Genomic DNA, 18,834 nt, shown 5'->3' with positions numbered 1-18,834 from the left:
AAAGAAGATTGGCAACAGGTGCTAGCTCAGGTGCCAATCTTTAAAAACAACAACAACAACAATAAGCCTGATGGAATATCTTGACTGTGGTGGCGGTTATATGACTATATGAACTTGTTAAAAGTTTGTCCACTTTGTGACAATTCATCCAGCTATATATTTATGTTTTATACTCTTTTAATTTTGAACTATACTTCACAATAAAATTTACTTAAAAAGCAAAAAAATAGTGTAAGAACCATACATGAAAATGATTGCATTTTACTGTATAAATTACACTTTAATAAGAGAATGGAAAAACAAAGTAAGTAATGCTTTTGAGCTGTAGGAAGTGAGCCACCCTGACACAGATCAGTCACCAACCCCAACTTTGCGAACTGTGCATCCTACGACCTCTGCCCGCTATGTACAAGTCATCCCATTCCGAGGGCATCATGGGAGGAAGTGGAAAGTTCAGTAGGCAGGAAGAAGTCAGAGGAGTTGTGTGATGAGTATCTGACTCTATTTAGATTCAGTTTCAAGATATGATGAACATGCAGAAGAGAATGGAAAGCCCCGCTGCCCCAGGTCCCCAGGTTTTAGGAAGGAAACTTCATTATGAGTAAAACCAGAATACCAGTGTGTATTGAATGGACGAGCAACAAGAAATCGTTTTTTCTCCAGATGCCAAATCCAACTTGCCCTTTGAAATCACCTTGTCTTTTCCTGGTGTCTTGGTTTGGGTCTGTCCAAAAACAGATTCTGAGACGTGAACTTGAGCGCAAACAGTTTATATGGAGGGGACATATGGGTAGGGGGAGAGAGGAAGTGAGATAGGGAAGGGAATGAGCCAATGAAGAGTGAGTTTTCAGGCAGGTGTCACAGAGCTATCCCCACTAGGGGTCCAGGAAGCTGTGGTACTGAACTAATAACCTTCTATCCCTTTAGTGGGTGAGGACTGCTTCCAGGTACCCGAGCTCTGCAGCAACTGTAGTTTGTTTTGCTTGAGAGTTGGGCACCCTCCCTGGCCAGATAAAAGCCCTCAGCCAGAGACGCATGTATCCGCAACACACAGCCTACCTGCAGAGGGTTAATGCCAAGGGACATGGGCACACCAGCATCTGCTAAAACTGATTAGAATCCTGGGAGGACCCATAGCTTTCCAGGCCTTTTTAGTCACAAGCAAAAAACTCCTTTTAATAGTCAAAAAAGGCTTATCTGCTCTAATATTCAATATTTTGTTGTACTTAAGCCCTCTCCTTATTTCAGCGGGGGCCTGCCTTAGTCGGGGGACCAGCAGGAAAATGGTCTGATCACTTTTCTTTCTGACTCATTTTTCTTCTCCTTTATTTCCTGCTCTCTCTGGTCTCTGCAGGTCTGGAGTGGGCAGGGGATGAGATGTAAGGGGCGGGAAAGGCTTTGCTTGACTGGTTCCATTGTAATTTGGCCCTGGTGTTCTCTGACTGGGGCAGATGCCCACTTGGTGGAATATTTTGTCGGGAAACATTTTTTGGGGGCTCTTCAAGGATTCTACCATCGCTGATATCTTGCACCTATAGTTCCCCTGAAAGCGAGCAATGACTCCTCCTGCTGGCCAACTGATAACCAAAGCAAGGTTCTCCCTTCTGCTTTCTGCTTCCCTCCCCTGCTGTGCTTCCGTGTGGTCCTCCTGAGCACGGTCTCTCTCAGGAAGACCTGGTCCAGCTCCCTCCAGCAAGCCCACCTCCGGCCTTTAGGAGGAGCATATCCACCCTTGTCTCATCAGGCTCTTGAAGTACAGGCCATTTCCACTAGTCATGTCTCTTTCTATAGCTGCCAGCTTCCTACAACTCACAGAGTGAGTTCCAGCCACAGCCTCCAGCCTTTAGACTCTGTGGGTGTGGTTCTAGTCTTGTATCCCTTATGTCCAGCTCTCCAAGGGGTTCTCTTAAAGCCCCTGTCGCTGGCTTGAAGTGTGCATACTGCCTCATGATGCCAGCTTGTCAGCTAGGAAGCTTTGAGTTGCAATGAACGCAAAGTCCAAGTCAAACTGGCTTAAACTAGGAAGCCTTTAACTATAAGATTAATGTGTTCCAAGACAGACTGATCCAGCGGTTTGAAGATATCTACAAGGACCCAGGGTCTTTGCGTTTCTGTCCTCTGTTGCTCACCCTGTTGGCTGCATCTGAAGATGGCTGTTGCCAGATGCAGTCCAGGCTTCGTGTTTTCTGGTCAACATCTAGAGATTCCCATCCTTCTCAGGGGATCCCTTGTTCCACCATTCTAAGTGAAGAGTCCTGAGAGTCACTCTGATTGGCCCAGTTTAAGATACATGTTCACCCCTGAACCAATGACTTATGGGTGAGGGAAAGGAAGGATCCAACTTGGTTTGGAGGTAGGTCACTTCATTTGTAGTCCGTGGTTGGTGTGCAGAAGGGGCAAATGCACAAATGAAACTCTGCGTATTGTTAGGAAGAGGGGAGTGGATGCTGAGTAGACAACTGTGTTCATTTCCTAGGGCTGCCGTAACAAAGTACCCCAAACTGGGTGGCTTAAAGCAATAGAAATCTATTGTCTGACAGTTCTAGGGGAAACTAGAAGTTCAAAATCAAGATGTCAGGAGGGCATGCTTTCTTTGACAGCCCTAGAGGGGAGTCCTTCCTTGCCTCTTCTGGCTTCTGGTGTTTGCTGACAATCCTTGGCATCCTTGGTTTGTAGATGCATCGCTGCAGGTGCATGGTGGTCTTCTCCTTGGGTGTCCTCACATTATTTTCTCTCTGTGTATGTCAACGTTCACAAGACGTTTTCTTCTCTTACAAAGACAGCAGTCATATTGGATTAAGGACCCACCCTACAAGAGTGTGACCTCATTTTAACTAATCTGCAATGACCCTATTTCCAAATAAGGTCACATTCCGAGATACTGGGGATTAGGGCTTCAACATATCCTTTTGGGGGATGCAATTCAACCTGTAACAACAACAAACATTTACTTAAAACTATTCTCACAGCTTATTTTGGCACAAAATTGTTTAACGTGATCATATAACTTATTCATTACACTTGAATCAAAAATTAAATTTGTCTCTTTTTTATAAGCAGTTTCAGTTAAAAGTAAAAAAAAAAAAAAAAAGGAAATACTGACCCTCTCTGAAGTTGTTCAGAAGTACATGTTACCTATTCGGAAAATAAATGCCAAAAAGGAATACCAAAAATATTTGTATCTTGGCAGCATCGTTAGAAGGTAGGCAAAACCTCTGAAGGATGGTCTTGTGGGTGCTCACTCATTGGGATGAACGCCTTTTGGGGATTTGGGGGAACAGCCACTTTCATGATCTTGTTCTTAGAGGAACCTAGAAAAAGGTAGGAAGAAAATCTCAGTGGAGTGATCTTTTCAGCTGCTCATATATCCCACGTGCTTTTCAACTGATCTGCTTCCCAAGGGTTACTCTGTGAGTCTTGTATATATCCCACTCTTTCTCTCATACCTATGTCTATATCTACCTGTCTATCTATCATCTATTTATCATTTTCTACCTACTATCTATATTTCAATTCGATCTACACATATTTAACTTTTTAATTACATAAGTAAATCATGTTTACTGCAGATCAGTGGGTAGGGGTAGGGGGTGGGGGCATAATTTTGCTCCCCAGAAGACATTTGGCAATGTCTGGAGATGTCTTGGTTGTCACAATTGCGGGATGCTAAGGGCATCTAGAGGATAGAGGCTAGTGATGCTTCTAAACATCCTGCAAGACACAGGACAGCCCCACAATAAAGAACTATCTGGCCCCAAATGTCAATAGTGCTAAGGTTGAAAAATCCTGCCATAGAACCATAGAAAATTCAAAGAAACAAATGGAAAAATAATTACCACTAGAGATGTCCACAATTAACATTTTGGCCAAATCCTTCCAGATTTTTTTTTATGGGTAAAGATACATACAGAAATGATTACAGATGTATCAAGAAAGAAATGCGATTATCATCAACATGCTGTCTTATAACCTGACCTTTTCCACTTAATAATATCACCCTATGTCAGTAATTTTATATCTATCCCATCATTTTTCTCATTAAAAAGGAAGAACTTTTTAAAAACAAAAGTTTTACATTCCTGTGGTTAAAAATAAGAATGCAAAAGTATGTAAAATAAAGAAATGTTCTTTCACAGGTGGTTATGTATATTTTAGTACATGTGAATTCTTAAAAAAACCACAAATTGGATTATGTAATAACATTGTTGTGCACTTTGCTTTCATCACTTAATAATATATCTTAGGACAATTTCCACATGACACATGTAGATCCACTCCGTTTTTTGTCCGGTGCATAGACTTACCTATTACCCTATAGATGGGCAGTTGGCTCTTTCCGCATTTTTGCTGTTACAATCAACGATGCACGGACATTTCTATACCACCTCTCAGTAGACTCCTGGAGTAAACCCCAAAGCATTGGAGTTGGCGAATCAGAGGATATGCAGTGACACTTTTGGGAGTTATCGCAAAATTACCCTCCAAGGAGGTTGTCGCATTTACGTCTCCCACTCTCTCTTCCCACAGCCTCACCAATAAAATATTTAAATTTTGCGAATCTGATTTAAGAAAAATAGTATCCAATGGTTTCATTTGTGTTTCTTATATTAGTAAAGTTGTGCATTTTTTCATGCTCAATGGCTGTTTTTCTTTTTTCCTATCAAACGTTCATCTCCTTTACCCATCTTTTTTCTGTTGGGTTATCTTTTATGTTGTTGACTATTACAATCTCATTGGACTTAAATCCTCCATGAATACTTTCTCTTTGTTTGTCTTTTTCCCTGCAGAAATTAAATCTTTTATTTAGACACAAATTAAAACAATTTTTCTGTTTATGGTGTCTGGATATGTCATGCTATAAAGGCCTTTTCTATGCCAAGGATATAGTTAATTTCATCCATGTTTTCTTCTCTTATGGTTTAATTTTTATATTATATAGAAAAAATCTATCTTAAGTTTATTTTAGGGATAAGGAAAAAAGGTAGCCGGTCACCCCGAGACTATCTATGGGATCATCTATCTCACGCCACTAATCTGAAATGCACGCTCACCCTTGTCTCTATTCCATATGCATTTGGGGGCTATTTCTGGACTTTCTACTTAGACGGAGAGTCCACTTCCCAGATGCCCACTCCTTCAGGAACAGACCGTTTGTTGGCGTTTCTCCCTCCCTCTCCTGTCTGACCCTGTCCATCATATGTGTGTGCTAGCCCACCTCTCAAATAAATGGCCACCCCTGTGTCCTTGCCTTAGTCTTGAGTAGGGGAGGGAAAACCTTACCTCTGCTCCTCTGAGGTTTTCGTCTGCGGCTCTTTGGCAAAAACTGATCAACAAGAGAAAAACAGGTTATTAACTTGTGCAGCACACATGGTGCAGGAGAAACCTCAGCGGAAAGTGACTCAAAGCAGAGGCTTGGAACCCTGGCTTATGCGCATCTCCAACAAAGAGTAAAAGCTCGCAGAGAAATGACAGGACAAAGGAAAGCAGTTTTAGGCTTCTGAGGACGGCAAACTGTGGGAAGGTAAATATACAGGAGGCAGCTGATGGAGTAAGGTTTGTGTGCAGATTCCTCTGGTGCTGATAAGAGTCTGTCTCCAGGGTGAGGAGAATGTATGTCCTGCCTGTAGGCAGAAAAGGGAAGGCAGAGCTTTTCCTGTGTTTGCTGCTTCTTAATTGCCCTCAGCTCAAAATAAATTTTGTGCCAAAGAGGCATATTTTGAGGTGACTTATTCTGCTTTCCATACCTGCCTCGGGGGGAACTTGAACTAGTATGGGGCCACGGGTCTCCCCCACTTCCCCCAAAACCTCTTAGAATGAAAGCAAGTCTTAGAATAAATTCCAGGCAGCTCACGGAAGTCCGGGGAGGGGGCCTTGTAGACCAGTCCGATGACTTTGGCTTTTACTCTGAGTAAGGAGGGAACCATTAGAGGATTTCAAGCAGAAGTGTAACAAGATCCGACTCATACTTTAAAGGCTCATGCTACCTCCAGGAGGAGATGTTAAGTAGGCAACGGATGTTCAAATAAGCTCAGTCAGAGATCTAGCTAGGTGATAGGGTTTCAGAGTCATCAGCTCAGAGATGGTATCTGAGGCTGTGAGGCTGGGTTAGCTCTCTGAGGAATGAGTATGGTTAGGAAAGGGAAGAAGTCCAAGAACTGAACCCTGGGGCACATCCTCCTCTAGAGGTCAGGGAGATGGGGAGGAACTGGCAAGAAACTGGGAAAAAGCAGCTGGTAAGGTAGGAAGAAATCTGGGAAAGGGTCAAGTCCTGGAAGTCACTGCAAAAAGCGTGTAAGGAGGACGGAGTGGCTGGTTTTGTCAAATGCTGCCGGAAGCTTCAGTTAGATTAAGACGAACGTTGACTGTTGGATTCAGCAACATAAAGTCTGCTCCTGACCTTGACAAAAGCAGTCCTGATGAGTGGTGGGAAAAGAACCTTTCTGCATTGGTTCAAGAGAGAAGGGAGAAGAGCAATTGGGGAAAATGAATAGAAACCTCTCTTTGGAGAATTTTGCTGTAAAGGCAAGGAGAGAAATGGGGCAGTAGTTGGAGGCGGTAATGGGACAGGCAAAGGTGTTTTAGGATGTCAGAAATAGTTGTGTTTTCATGATGCTGGGAAAGACCTCATATAGCGGAAAACCTAATGATGCAGGAGGTGGAGGGTAGAATCCTGAAGTGACGCCTTTGAGTAGATGAGAAAGAACGGGGTCCACTGTCCAAATGGGAGCTGTGGCCTTAGCCAAGGGCCCAAGTGAATCATCCATGGTAACTTTCCAGGCAATATAATAGGATATTGCGTCTGATAGCCCCATTGTAGACCTTGTAACAGCATGTCAAAAAAGGAACAAAAGAGGTATCAGAGCCGTTCGCTCTGTGGATGACTTGACTCTTTGGGGATGATTTTGCACGTGAAAATTTGCACAGGAACACAACTCAAGTGTTCCCTCCTTAAAGCAGACTTCCTAACAAATCACCCCATTTTATTTTCTTCACAGCCTTATTCACCATCTGAAAAGTGCTTGTTAATCGATCGATCAATCAATTAATTATTTGATCTCTACATCCTAGAACATACACTCTGCAAGGGTTATGACCTTGATTGTTTTGTTCATTGCTGTCCTCCAAAAAATAGTAGTTGGTCAATAGTACACTGGTAAACCAACTCTCTGAAAAAAAAATTCAAAAAACAGCAAAACCCTAATTTGTAGCATTTGCCAATTACTGTGGTGTAAGTATTCCCACCATGGCCAATTTCAAGCTACCGACACAACATCACCAAATGTGGAGTTGGAAAGAGATGCGCACAATTGGCTTTCATGAGCCGGTACAAGCCAGCTGCCCTGTGCTTGGCCCCTAGGTGGTACCCAGTAAATATTGTTGAGTTAAAGAATAAGTGAATTATCATTAGCTTGAGCCATGATTCCATTAAAGTTAGGCCTCTGGATATTCTTGGAAGGTTTATATTTTTCCTGTTACCTTTTAACCCTCTGTCTCCTCTCTTTTTGTTTGTCCACTGGGCATTCTGTATGTCTCCTGCACTTCCTTATTGAAAACCGCCCATGATGCTGCATATACCAAACTTTTTCTGATGGTTTGAGGCAGTGGAGGGGAGTTTTGTCAGGTCCTGACCCTAGGAGCATCTTCCTATTTATCCCTCTGTAGAGATCTCCAACTTGCAGGGTCATTGCTATCCTCCTTTTCTTCTCCATCAGCTGCTTTTTAAGAAACTAAATGTTTTCCTCCAATTCATCTCTTTTCAGGCCCACCAAACTAGCCCGGACATCATCTTTCTATAGCCAAAAACTCATTAATGTACCCCCTTGCCCGAAGGACATCTCTCTACGTAGCATCTTCTAGCACCTTCGACCGTCACGGTGCACCAGGAGAAACCTTGCAATTTTTCTTTTCATCATGGGCAGGGTTAACTTTGTGGGCACAGTTGCTACTCTGATTCCCATCTCCTCACTCCTCCTCGACAACCTTACACATCTTAGAAGACAAAAACGACGTCAGTGAAGTTATTTTTTCTTCACTGTGAAGTCTTTCCTTACAAGAAGAAAGTGTGTGAATGGGTAAAGGAAGACATTTGCCAAGCAGTCCCTGGGAATCTTATTGAAATGATTCTATGGCTTTGACTGCAAGTGTCTGATGGCATCTCTGGTCAACACGGCTGTCTCAGATATTATGGAGGATCCTCTAACTCAAGGCTTCAGAAAGACAACAGACGATTTAACGGATATGGACAGGCCTAAGACAAACTTCCTGTTCCTCTTCTTGAGTGAAAACTCACCTGAACAGGGCCCTGGAATTGTCACATCTCTGGTCCCACTCGGATTTCTCTTTGATCCTGTTCCGGGCTAGCTAATTCTGTTTGTGTGTCCTTCACAGACATTGTCCTGGCCTCTTCTGCCCTGTGTAGCTGCTTCCTTGTACTGGGGACTCCATTACTCAATGGCAGGAACATGTCAGTCTCTGCACCTGCAGCTGCCTCAAAAGAAATCAAACTCTTTTTCAACTGTGATGGAGAGTGTTTTCCTCCAGTGCTCTCTGTAAAACCTCTTGTGTGTTATTTACAAATTTGGAAATGATTTTTTTTCCTATTTGCATGGTTCTCTGCCTCTCTCTTAGCATTCTCCACTAGATGCCTTTGCATTTTCCTGTTTTGTTAATTGTTCAGCTGCAGTGGGAAAGAATTTGTGTGTGTTCCTTTCTTGTGGCTGGTGTTCATTACACAACAATATAAAGGCCATTCAACTTCCTCTGCAACTCTCTTAAGCCTTTTCCCTAGGGTTGGGAGAATTTCTGTTTTATCACCTTACTCCAGAGAGAGCTCTTAAAATCCCTTAACAACTTTAGGAGCTGATTAAACACTCAACTTCTCATTTCTTCTCCAAACAACAGTGAAAACAGAAGTAGTGACAAAAAATAGTTACTATTTTATTGAGTACAGGTCAGGTATTCTATTCTTGTCACATATTTTTAGATTTAATTCTCAGAACAGCACTAGAATTATTTCTATTTTCATGTAAAGAAACAAACACAGAAAGGAATGTGCCCTAGGTCGCTGAAAGTAAATAACAGATCTAGAAATCAAAGGCAGGGCTAGCAGACTCCAAAGTCCTTGCTTCTAACCTTTTCACTAAATTTCGAGATCTGTCTCTGCCAGGGTCCATTGCAACCAAATTATTTTCAAGGCTGGAGCACCAATAACAAAAGCCACACTCACCTTAGTGGAGATGAAATTAACTCAAGGACAGCCCTGCCTAGTGGACGGGGGATTTCTACCTTCAGATCTCTTGTGCTGTAATAACGTTTATTTTCATTGATCAGTGCCCATTGAGATTGTTTCTTTAAAAATTATTTACATGGAGGCCCAAGAGATACCCAGCACCATGGAAGGTATTTATTGCTCTGCATTAGGTGGTCCAAGACACTTAATGTTAAAGAAGTGGACTTGGGATCCATGATGATGATGATGATGATGATGATGATGATGATTTTTTAAGTCTGGGCTTATTTCTTGACTCCATAACCAAATTGGACTTTTCTTATAAGATGTTTTAATTCCTCTGGAAGGTACAAGGAGCTATCTTTCCTGGTTACACTCAGTTTGTAATTAAAAGCCTTTTCTAAAATCAGACCATGTTCCCGATGTACCTTCTTCTTTGGGAACTGGATAGAAGTGCACATTCTTTGGCTCCCCCCAGACTTAGTGAATCAGAATCTGAGGGGGTGGGGCCCAGCCATGTGTGCTTTAAGAAGCCCTCCAGGTGACTCTGATGCAAGCTCAAGTTTGAGAACTGCTGCTGTAGCCACTCAGCATGTTGGTGTAGACACTCATCTTGCTGGTGTAGACTACTCCTCTTGCCCCACTTGCTTTCCTAGGCAACCTCAACCACTCCAATAGTTTTAGTGACTTCCAAATATCTGCAGCCCAGACCTGCTTTCTGAGCTCTCCACTCAGTCTATCTACCTGTCCAAATGACATCTCTACTCGGATATATCACCGGGACCTCAAACTCAGCATCTTAATAAACATTTATGTTTCAATTAAGTGACATTTTCTCATTGGGCTAGGTTGGTTTGGCCTGTCTTCTCTGCCATTACAGTTCATTAAGATTTCTTGTCTCTGCCACCCCAGAGCTTGGTGAGGGCAGGGGCTGGGTCTGTCTGGGGATGGCTCACTTAGGAACACAACTAATATTTATTGAGTGAGTGAATGAAAGTCCTTGTATTCTTAATACCAGGGGTCGTGGGCTGAACTGATGTGTTGGAGCCCTAACCCCCAATGTGACTGTATATGGAGGAGGAAATAAAGGTGAAATGAAGTCAAAAGGGTTAGGCCTTAACTTGCTATGGCTGGCGGCCCTGTAAGAAGGGGAAGAGATGCCAGAGATCTCTCTCTCTCTCTCTTTCTCTCCATGCCTGTACAGACAGCAGGCCACTTGAGGACACATGGAGATGGTGGCCATCTATAAGCCAGGAGGAGAGCTCTCGCCAGAAACCAAATTTAGTAGCATCTTGATCATGGACTCCCAGCCTCTAGAACTGCGAGAAAATAAATGTTTAAGGCACTTCTCTGGTGGCATTTTGTCTGTTGTTTAAGTCACTTATTTGGTGGCATTTTGTTATGGCAGCCTGAGCAGACTCATGCATCAGGAGGCGACAACTACAGCCCATGTGCCAAATCCAGCCCGCCACCTATTTTTGTAAATAAAGTTTTATTGGCACACAGCCACAGTATTTGCTATGTGTTGTCTACGGCTGGTTTTGTGCTACAGTGGCAGAGTAGAGCAGCTGCCACAGAGACCTTCTGGCCTGCATAGCCTAAAATATTTACCATCTGGTCCTTATAGAAAAAATTTGCTCCAGGCCCTCCCCCCCGGATGTGTCTCCAGGAAGGCCAGATCCAGATGCTTTTCTGTGCTATACTGTGCCAGGCCCTCTAGGATGCCAGCCTGGCGCACTGGGATTCACGTGGCCCCAAAGCTGGTATAAACACATCTGAGCAAAAAACAGTGTTATGGGGGAAAAACAGTCTATGGATATTAACCAGGTTTGCATATGTTAGCAAAGTCATTTCAGCATTCCTTTGACTTGACTAACATAAATCTCAGTTCTTCAAAATCTCCTTTCAACTAGTTTTAACACCTTTCTGGTTCTCTCATCAATTAATGAATTAAATAAAACCACTGACATGTGTTCATTTTATATTTGTGTGAGAGTTGTTTTTAGCTTTTTGGAAAATTATAACATGAATGCAACCTATTGACCCATCCATGGATTGCTCTGGGGTTAGCTGGGCAGGAAGAGCCTCATGACACACAGGTAAGGAAGATGAGACCTAGTGACACTTAGCAAGAGAGAGGACAGTGGGACATCGTGGTCCACTTTTGAAGAATTAGCCCTCTTCAAAAAGGCCATATGGAAAGAGTGCTGATAACAAACATTTGAAAGAGGTCACAGTATTTGTCCGGTAAAACATCTAGGATTTCTAAAGGGTTCTTCATACTCGTGTAGGGGAGAAACATTGAAGATTTGTTTGTTACTTGGGGGTTTTAACCTTCAGGATTTGTGACATGAAGCTCTTTTGTTGATGGAGGCTGTTTTCCTCTTCACGAGGCGGGAAAAACAGGAAACTCTGCTTGCTGTCGCACCTGCTCCAGAGTCTTACTTGCCCCTAGCGGTTGCTCTATGTAGATCTTATTTCCTGGGGCCAAGTGGTGATGCCATCTTAGTTAAGGCTGTCAGTCTGAGAAGACACATCTTCTTCTCCATATGGGACCCCTCACAAATACACACAATGTTTCTGTCTACCAACCGCACATTTCACAGAGAGCTCCCATTGGTAAGAAGGGTCCTCTTTATGTCACCTCTGGTGTGGAGACACTTCTCCATCACACCTTGCCTCCAGAGCAGTGGTCAGATGCTGCCTATGAACTCCTGCTAGAAAATACTCACACTGCTGGGGGATGAAGCTCTCCCCATGATGGTATCCACTTACAACCACCCACTTCATGTCTCCCCTTGAAAGACAACTGTCTGCTGTGGTTATACTTACCTTAAGACCCAGCTTTTTCTTCTCTGTTCAAGCCACCATTGAGATTCCACTTGCAGGAGGCACTCACGGAACGGAGAATCCGTAGGGCAAGCCAGTGGAAGCCAATAGATTGTGCTCTGGTGGAGGCTGTCCAGATGGGTATCCAAATGCCACTTCACTGCTTGGTGACTTCATATACCACTCTCCCCCCTTCCCGGCTCGCTGCCTGAGTCCTCGGCATGGAGCTCACTTCAGCGCATTGCAGCCTAAGGGGAAATCCAGAGGGCAGCATTCCTGGTCCTTGGGGACTCCTAGGCCCAATGAAGGCCCCAGGGACCTAGGACAGTGGACAGTTCAGAAAGCAGATGGAAAAGAGTCAAAGACACAAGGGTCTCCTCACAATTTGACCTGAGATTTCTTGGTCTAGGTCATAAATCCATTTATAGGCACAGGAATGTCCATATACGAAAACCATCTCATGCACCAAGTCATTATGTTAATTCACTCTTACTTAGAAGGAAATAATTGTACTTCTAACCTTGATTTTGAACTATTTGGTTGGAGGGTTGAGAAGAGAGTTCTGCTTTTCCAGGATGGACGGCAGGATGAGTTCGGAGAGGAAAAGGTACAAGACGCTTCCCAAGAGGTCTGTGCAATAGCAACATTATGTCACCAGAGGGCAGTGTAGACTATCTGGAGATTCTTGAGCGAGGCAAGGTATCAGAGGACCAGCAGGTAAAAGAAAAAGTTTCACTGTTAAAGTTAGAATAAGCAATAATCCGGGTAGTAGAGTCTTTTCTTTCATTCTGCTCTATGTTTATCTTTTCATAATCTTATTGGCCATTTGTATATCCTCTTTGGAGAAAGGCCTACTGAAGTCCTTTGCCCGTTTTTGAATTGTCTGTGGTTCCTGGTTGTTGACCTTCAGAAATTCTTTATGTATTCTGAATATTAATCTTTATCACATATGATTTGCAAATATTGTCTTCCACTCAGTAGGTTGTCTTTTCACTTTTCTTGATATTGTCTTTTGAGGCACGACATTTCTTAATTTCGATGAAATCCAATTTAACTATTTTTTCAATCGTTGCCTGTGCTATTGGTGTCATATCCTGAAATCATTGTCAAATCCAGTGTCGTGAATATTTTCCCCAGCTTTCTACGATTTTTATAGTTTTTTTCTCTTAATGTTATGTCTTTGATCTATTTTGAGTTAATTTTTGTATATGGGATAGGTATGGGTCCGACTTCATTTTAGCATGTGGATATCCAGTTTCCCCAGCACCATTTGTTGAAAAGACCATCCCTTTGTCTTGGCACCCTTGTTGAAAATCAATTGACCATGTAGATGAGGGCTTATTTCTGAAGTCTATTCAAGGTCTCTTGCAATTCCATATAAATTTGAGGATCGGCTTTTCCATTCCTGTGAAAAAGGATGTTGGAATTTCGGTAGGAATTGTGATGACTCTGTAGATGGCTTTGGGTAGTATGGGCATCTTAACAATGTTGAGTCTTCCTATCCATGGACACGGGATGTCCTTCCACTTATTTAGGCCTTCGTTAATTTCTTTCGGCAATGCTTTGTAGTTTTCAGCACACAAGTCTTTCATTTCCTTGGTTAGATTTATTCCTAACTATTTACTTCTTTCGGATGCGAATGTAGATGGAATTGCTTGCTTAATTTTTTTTAGTTGCTGAAGAATATCTCTGGGCTGGGGATCAGCCCGAGGAGAAAGCTTAAGATCTTTCTCAGGTCTTTTCTGAGCCTACATCTGTCCCTGGGCTTGTGTGATGCCTTTCTAAATTCCCCTGTATTTGTGGTTACTTTTGAGTGTCCTAATCTTAAACGTCTGGCTTCCAAAAGGGGAGAAAGGGAAAAAAGAAACAAAAACGCCAAAACAAGTGAAGCTGCTTTAAATCCCCAGGAAACCACCTCAACCAGCGGGGGTTGCAACAATGGCTGCTTGCACCTCAGCAACGAAAACAGCAATCAGCGATAAGATCACAGAACCCCAGATTTGGAGGACCAGTTCATTATTGCCTATCCTGGCTCTAGAAAGCCACCTCAGGAACATGGACACAGCTGTCTGCCACCGGGCTGGGGGGTGGGCAATACGTAGCCACTAGAGTGCTCAAGGCTGACATTGGCCAAAACTAGCCACACTTTACCAGTCGAGCTTTCTCCTGGAAGCTGCAAGCATTCAAATAGACTCCAGAGTTTCAAAACAGGGACTTCAGACAGTTTCTGCTAGTTAGTTGTTGTCTAAGGGATGACACAGATTCCTGGTGCTTCCTACTCTGCTGTCTTCCCTGATGTCCCCTCCTATTATTAAGCCCCATAATAAAATTAAGGGACGAAAATGAAATCTCCCATTCTTTGTAGGTTAAGCTCCCAAAGAAATTGTAGCCCCAAAGTCCCCTCTGGCTGAACAATGTCCTTGTTCTGCTCAGACTTAGCTGCAGAGAATTGAGCGCAGTCTAGATTCTTACTGCCCTGTCCACAGCAGCCGGTGACCCTTGGGAGATGTGGCTCTGTTAGTACCAATCCAGGTTCATCCAACCCTTGGTCTTCTATGTGTCCCACATTCTCTAAGTCCAAGAGGCCAGAGGGTCACCAGAATTGATAAGAATATCACTAGTCTGGTTCCAACCCACAAAATAATAACAAAAAAACACTAGCAAATTTGTAGCCAACCTAGCAATGACAATTCCTTGATCCCAGGACCCCTAAATTCATAGATTCTAGCAAAGACTTCCTCTTACCTGGGGTGTGGGGAACAGACAGATCAAACCACAGAGGGAGGAAAAATCATCAGTCAGTGTCTACTGTTCATTGTGGATCTTCATTTTAACTGGGATTGGCTTCCATCTGAATGTCAATTGTGGCCTATGTTTTCTGCATCCTGGAGAAGACCTATTTCAATGGCTTCCTTCTTCAGAGTGGTATTTGTCTTCCACAAATGTTGTAAATTTTCAGTAATAGCACCCCCTGTTCTCGAGGCTTCTTGTGGCTCCCTTTTCCCCCACGGTGTCCATCCTGGATATTTAAAGCTTCTTGATTTCCATTTGCCCTTTGAGCCCTGTGCTCTGGCACACCAATGGTGAGTCCGTGTTGGACCTATCTATGAAGCAGCTTCTTTTCCAGCAGGCCCCTCTCCAAGCAAAGACTATAGCTACGTAGCTCTCTTGGCATTTGTGGGGATTTGAGAGGCCCCCACAATAACGCCTTTTATGTGCTTGATTTCAGAGCCACTTAAGAGAGATAAGAAGTCAGGTAGTTGGAGATCATAACATCAGCTTTATTACTAATCAAAACTTGACTGAGGGACATGCTTAGATATGTGACCACAATGGATTTCCTCATACTGGGCGCCATGATTAGGGAACCTGCCCCAGCCAGGCAGGACCTGCTCTCGCAATGCCTATTCCAGTCTAGAAGCCTCTTCTCTGCCCCTAGGATGGCTCCGGAGAGATAGGCAGGAAGAGCCCATACTTCACAGCCTGTGCTCCCTCTCCAGAAACATCTAAGAATTTATGTTTCATGGAGAGGAGGAGGATGCAGGGAGGGACCAGGAGTGTCACGCTGATTGATGTCCTCCCTCTGAGAAGGAGACATTGGGAGCTGGGAATAAATGTTCCCACCCAAAGTTCTCAGCCTCCTGCTCTTTGCTTCCAATTTTCATCCACAGGAAGAAGCCTGGGCTCTTCATTCTTCAACCGTAGTGGCCACTGTTGCTGCTGCTGCCTCCTGCCCCTGAATTCTGAGGGCCCAGGGACCCTACTCCTCTGGGTGATAAACTCCTGGTGTCAGCTTTGACTCCTCCCTCAATACAGGATCCTGAGCTGAAGCTGTTTTTGGTGACGCTTACAAAGACAGTTACCTCAGTGGTCCAGTAAGGACCAACGTGTCTGCTGACCTGTGCTTCTCCCCAGCCTCAAATCGTCCCCTACTTCTGAGTGTTGTAGGCCTTGAATAATCTGAGCTGTCTCTGTGGGAGCAGAAATGTCATGTTTCAGTCCTTTCCCTGAAGCCATGAAAAGGCCTCTGTTATTACATACTTCCTTAAGTTGTTCCAGCAGGATCTCTCAAAGTTCAGCCCGCTTCTTAGGTTAGTTCTGCCCTTGTTCTTCTATATGTGGGTAGGATGCTGTTTCTAGGATCAGAAAAATCTTTTTTCTTTCTCACTCTTTTTGTCTTAATCACTAGACCAAAACCTAGTTCTTAAACCGATCTCTATTTCTTCCAAAACCTTTTTTCTTCACATACTGAATTCTGAGGATTTTTTAAAGTTAGGAAACTTTCTTTCATAAGTTAACAAATACCCTGGCTCAAATTGGCCTAAATAATGAGAAGATGAGAGATAATGAGAGATCTTTCATAATGGAAAGTCTAGCAGTAGGACACAGGTGTCAGACTTGGTTGATTCAGTCGCCCAATGATGTCATCAGGCCCTTAGGTACTTTCCATCTTTATGCTCTGATGCCATCAGCGTTAACTTCACCCTAAGGCTGCTGGTCCCTCTCGTGGTCATAAGATGGTTACTAGCAGCAAATAGGTGACCTGCCGTCTTGTTTAAGAGCCACACAGAGAAAAAGACTGAATGGTTTTACACAAAAGCACCAGGCTTGTCTTTTCACTCTCTTAATGGTGTCTTTTGATGAACAAAAGTTCTCAATTTTAGGTAAGTCTAATTTATCAATGATTTCTTTTATAGTTAGTGTTTTGGGGTCTTGTATAAGAAATCTTTGCCTTCTTCAAGCCAAGAAGATATTATCCTACATAGTCTAGAAGATTTATTGCTTTACCTTTCATATTTAGGTCTATGAGTCACTTAAAATTAATTTTTGTGTGAGGTAGGATATTCAATTCCTCCAGCACCATTTAGTGAAAAGACCTTCCTTTCCCCACTGAAACGCATCAGTGTCTCTGCTGTAAATCTGGTGACCACGTGTGTGCGTCTGTTTCTGCACTTTCTAGTCTATGGATCTATATGCCTATCTTTGTGTCCATGTTGCATTGTCTTAATTACTAAAACTTTACATCAAGTTAAACATTGTTATTCTTTTTCAAGATTGTCTTGGCTAAGCTTGGTCTTTTGCATTTCCATTTATATTTTAGAATCAGTTAGTCAATTTTCACAAAAATCCTACTTGAGTTTTGGAAACCAACATTTTATTGAGCTCTCTCCACCCCTCGGAAATCTATTCCAGCAGATTTTCTTTTTGTTGTGGGCATTACAGACAGGGAGGTGTGATCAAGACTCTCCCAGTGCTTGCCATATGACCAACCCAGGAGAGGAGGACTCCTTCTCCGGGAAAGGCAACCATAAAGTGGGCTGGGGTCAGGAGCAGAGCAGGCCCTGCCAGTCTTGGGTCAAACAGTTAACTCATAACAACTCCAGAGAGATAATCAATTAATTTCTTTCACAAAAAACAAGAAAAAACTAGTATGACACCACAGTAGTATCCTAGCACTCAGAGTTTAAATATAAAAAAGGAATCACAAAACAATTAAAAAGACAACAAAACCAACAGGGCCACCTCCAGGTGGTCAATGGGGAAGGGCGGGTCCCATCCTCCGCGCTGACCGGCAGTGGGCGTCACTGGAGGAGGAGTCCCTGACTGAGCGGCAGCATCACAGGCAGCACCAGCTCCTTCCATGGTTGGGGGACACCCTAGTTTCTGAGAGTCAGGAAGCTCCCGAACCTTATGTTTTCCCTGAGGTTAGTGAGACTATCGATAAAACTTCTAAAAACACCTTTCACATCTGTCTGGTTGTAAGGGAAAGCCAAGCTGTACATGGCCATCTGGGGCAGCTGAGCAAGGTGAGCAGCATCCATGACAATTCTTTCTCGTCATGATGAAGGCCAGCTGCAGGGCAACGTCGTCGGGGTTGTCACTGTCGGGGGAGGACTCACGGTCAACGTAGTCCGTGAGATCGATCGTGCCAGGAACCTCCTCAGGTTCCAGAACATGCTCACACAGGAAGGTGTCCAAAAAGAGGTCCCTGGAGAGGGAGCCTGCTTGAGACATTTCTTCTCTTGCGTTGGTAGTGATGGTGGCAGCGTCTGTAGTACTCGAGCCAGGAATCATATTGTCTACCCTTACTTGAATTTTCTTGAAATTATATTGGATCTATAGATCAACTAGAGAGAATTTACATCTTAACAATATTTAGTCTTCAATCCAGAAACTTGGTATACCTTTCCATTTATTTAGGCTTTTAAAAAATTATCTCAGAAAATGCTTTGTAATTTTCAGTGTAGTATTCTTGCACATCTTTTGTTAGATTTATGTTTATTATTGACAGTTTTTGAAGCTTTTGAAAGTGGTATTGTTTTCTATTTTTATTTCAACTTATTTGTTACAAATATATAAAAATTTAATATGCAAAAATAAACTGTGTTTCTTTAAAGTTACCTTGCTAAATTACTAATTAATTCTAATAGTTTGTCTATAAATTATTTAAAATTTTCTACACAATCATCTGCAAATAATGGCAGTTCTATTTCTTTCTTTTTACATTATTTAAAAAATTTATTTTCCTTGCCTTATTGCATTGGCTAGGATTTCCACTAAATGTTAAATAGAAATGGTGACTGTAGACATCTTTGTCTAGCTTCAGATTGAGTGAGAAGTAGTTAATATTTCACCTTTAAGTATGATGTTAGGCATAATTGCTGGGTTTTTCTTGGTATACATTACTTAGAGTAAGAAAGTTACTTTCTATCCTTCATTTTTGGAGAGTTAAAAAAATAATGAACAGATGTTGAATTTTATCAAGTGATTTTCTG

General features: G+C 42.8%; 1 long non-coding RNA gene and 1 pseudogene across 3 annotated transcripts; both read right to left on the bottom strand.

Annotated features, from left to right (window-relative positions):
• Positions 1-245: 245 nt before the first annotated feature.
• On the bottom strand, positions 246-5,392 carry LOC139083467 (uncharacterized). Of its 3 annotated transcripts, XR_011540191.1 has the most exons (4): positions 5,281-5,374; positions 4,305-4,399; positions 3,104-3,311; positions 758-2,928 (listed from the first exon to the last, which is right to left on the bottom strand). It is a non-coding gene; the product is annotated as an uncharacterized lncRNA (long non-coding RNA). The 3 variants fall into 3 exon arrangements; XR_011540190.1 differs by lacking the exon at positions 4,305-4,399 and having other exon boundaries at positions 246-2,928; positions 5,281-5,392; XR_011540189.1 differs by lacking the exon at positions 5,281-5,374 and having other exon boundaries at positions 246-2,928; positions 4,305-4,575.
• An 11,799-nt stretch (positions 5,393-17,191) lies between these two features.
• On the bottom strand, positions 17,192-18,266 carry LOC103558664 (bcl-2-interacting killer-like; annotated as a pseudogene).
• Between the last annotated feature and the right edge of the window lie 568 nt (positions 18,267-18,834).

The sequence above is a fragment of the Equus przewalskii genome, chromosome 5, assembly GCF_037783145.1.
Source record: "Equus przewalskii isolate Varuska chromosome 5, EquPr2, whole genome shotgun sequence".
Lineage (NCBI taxonomy): Eukaryota > Metazoa > Chordata > Mammalia > Perissodactyla > Equidae > Equus > Equus przewalskii.
The sequence above is the reverse complement of the archived record's forward strand: the minus strand, read 5'-3'. Positions and strand labels throughout refer to the sequence as shown.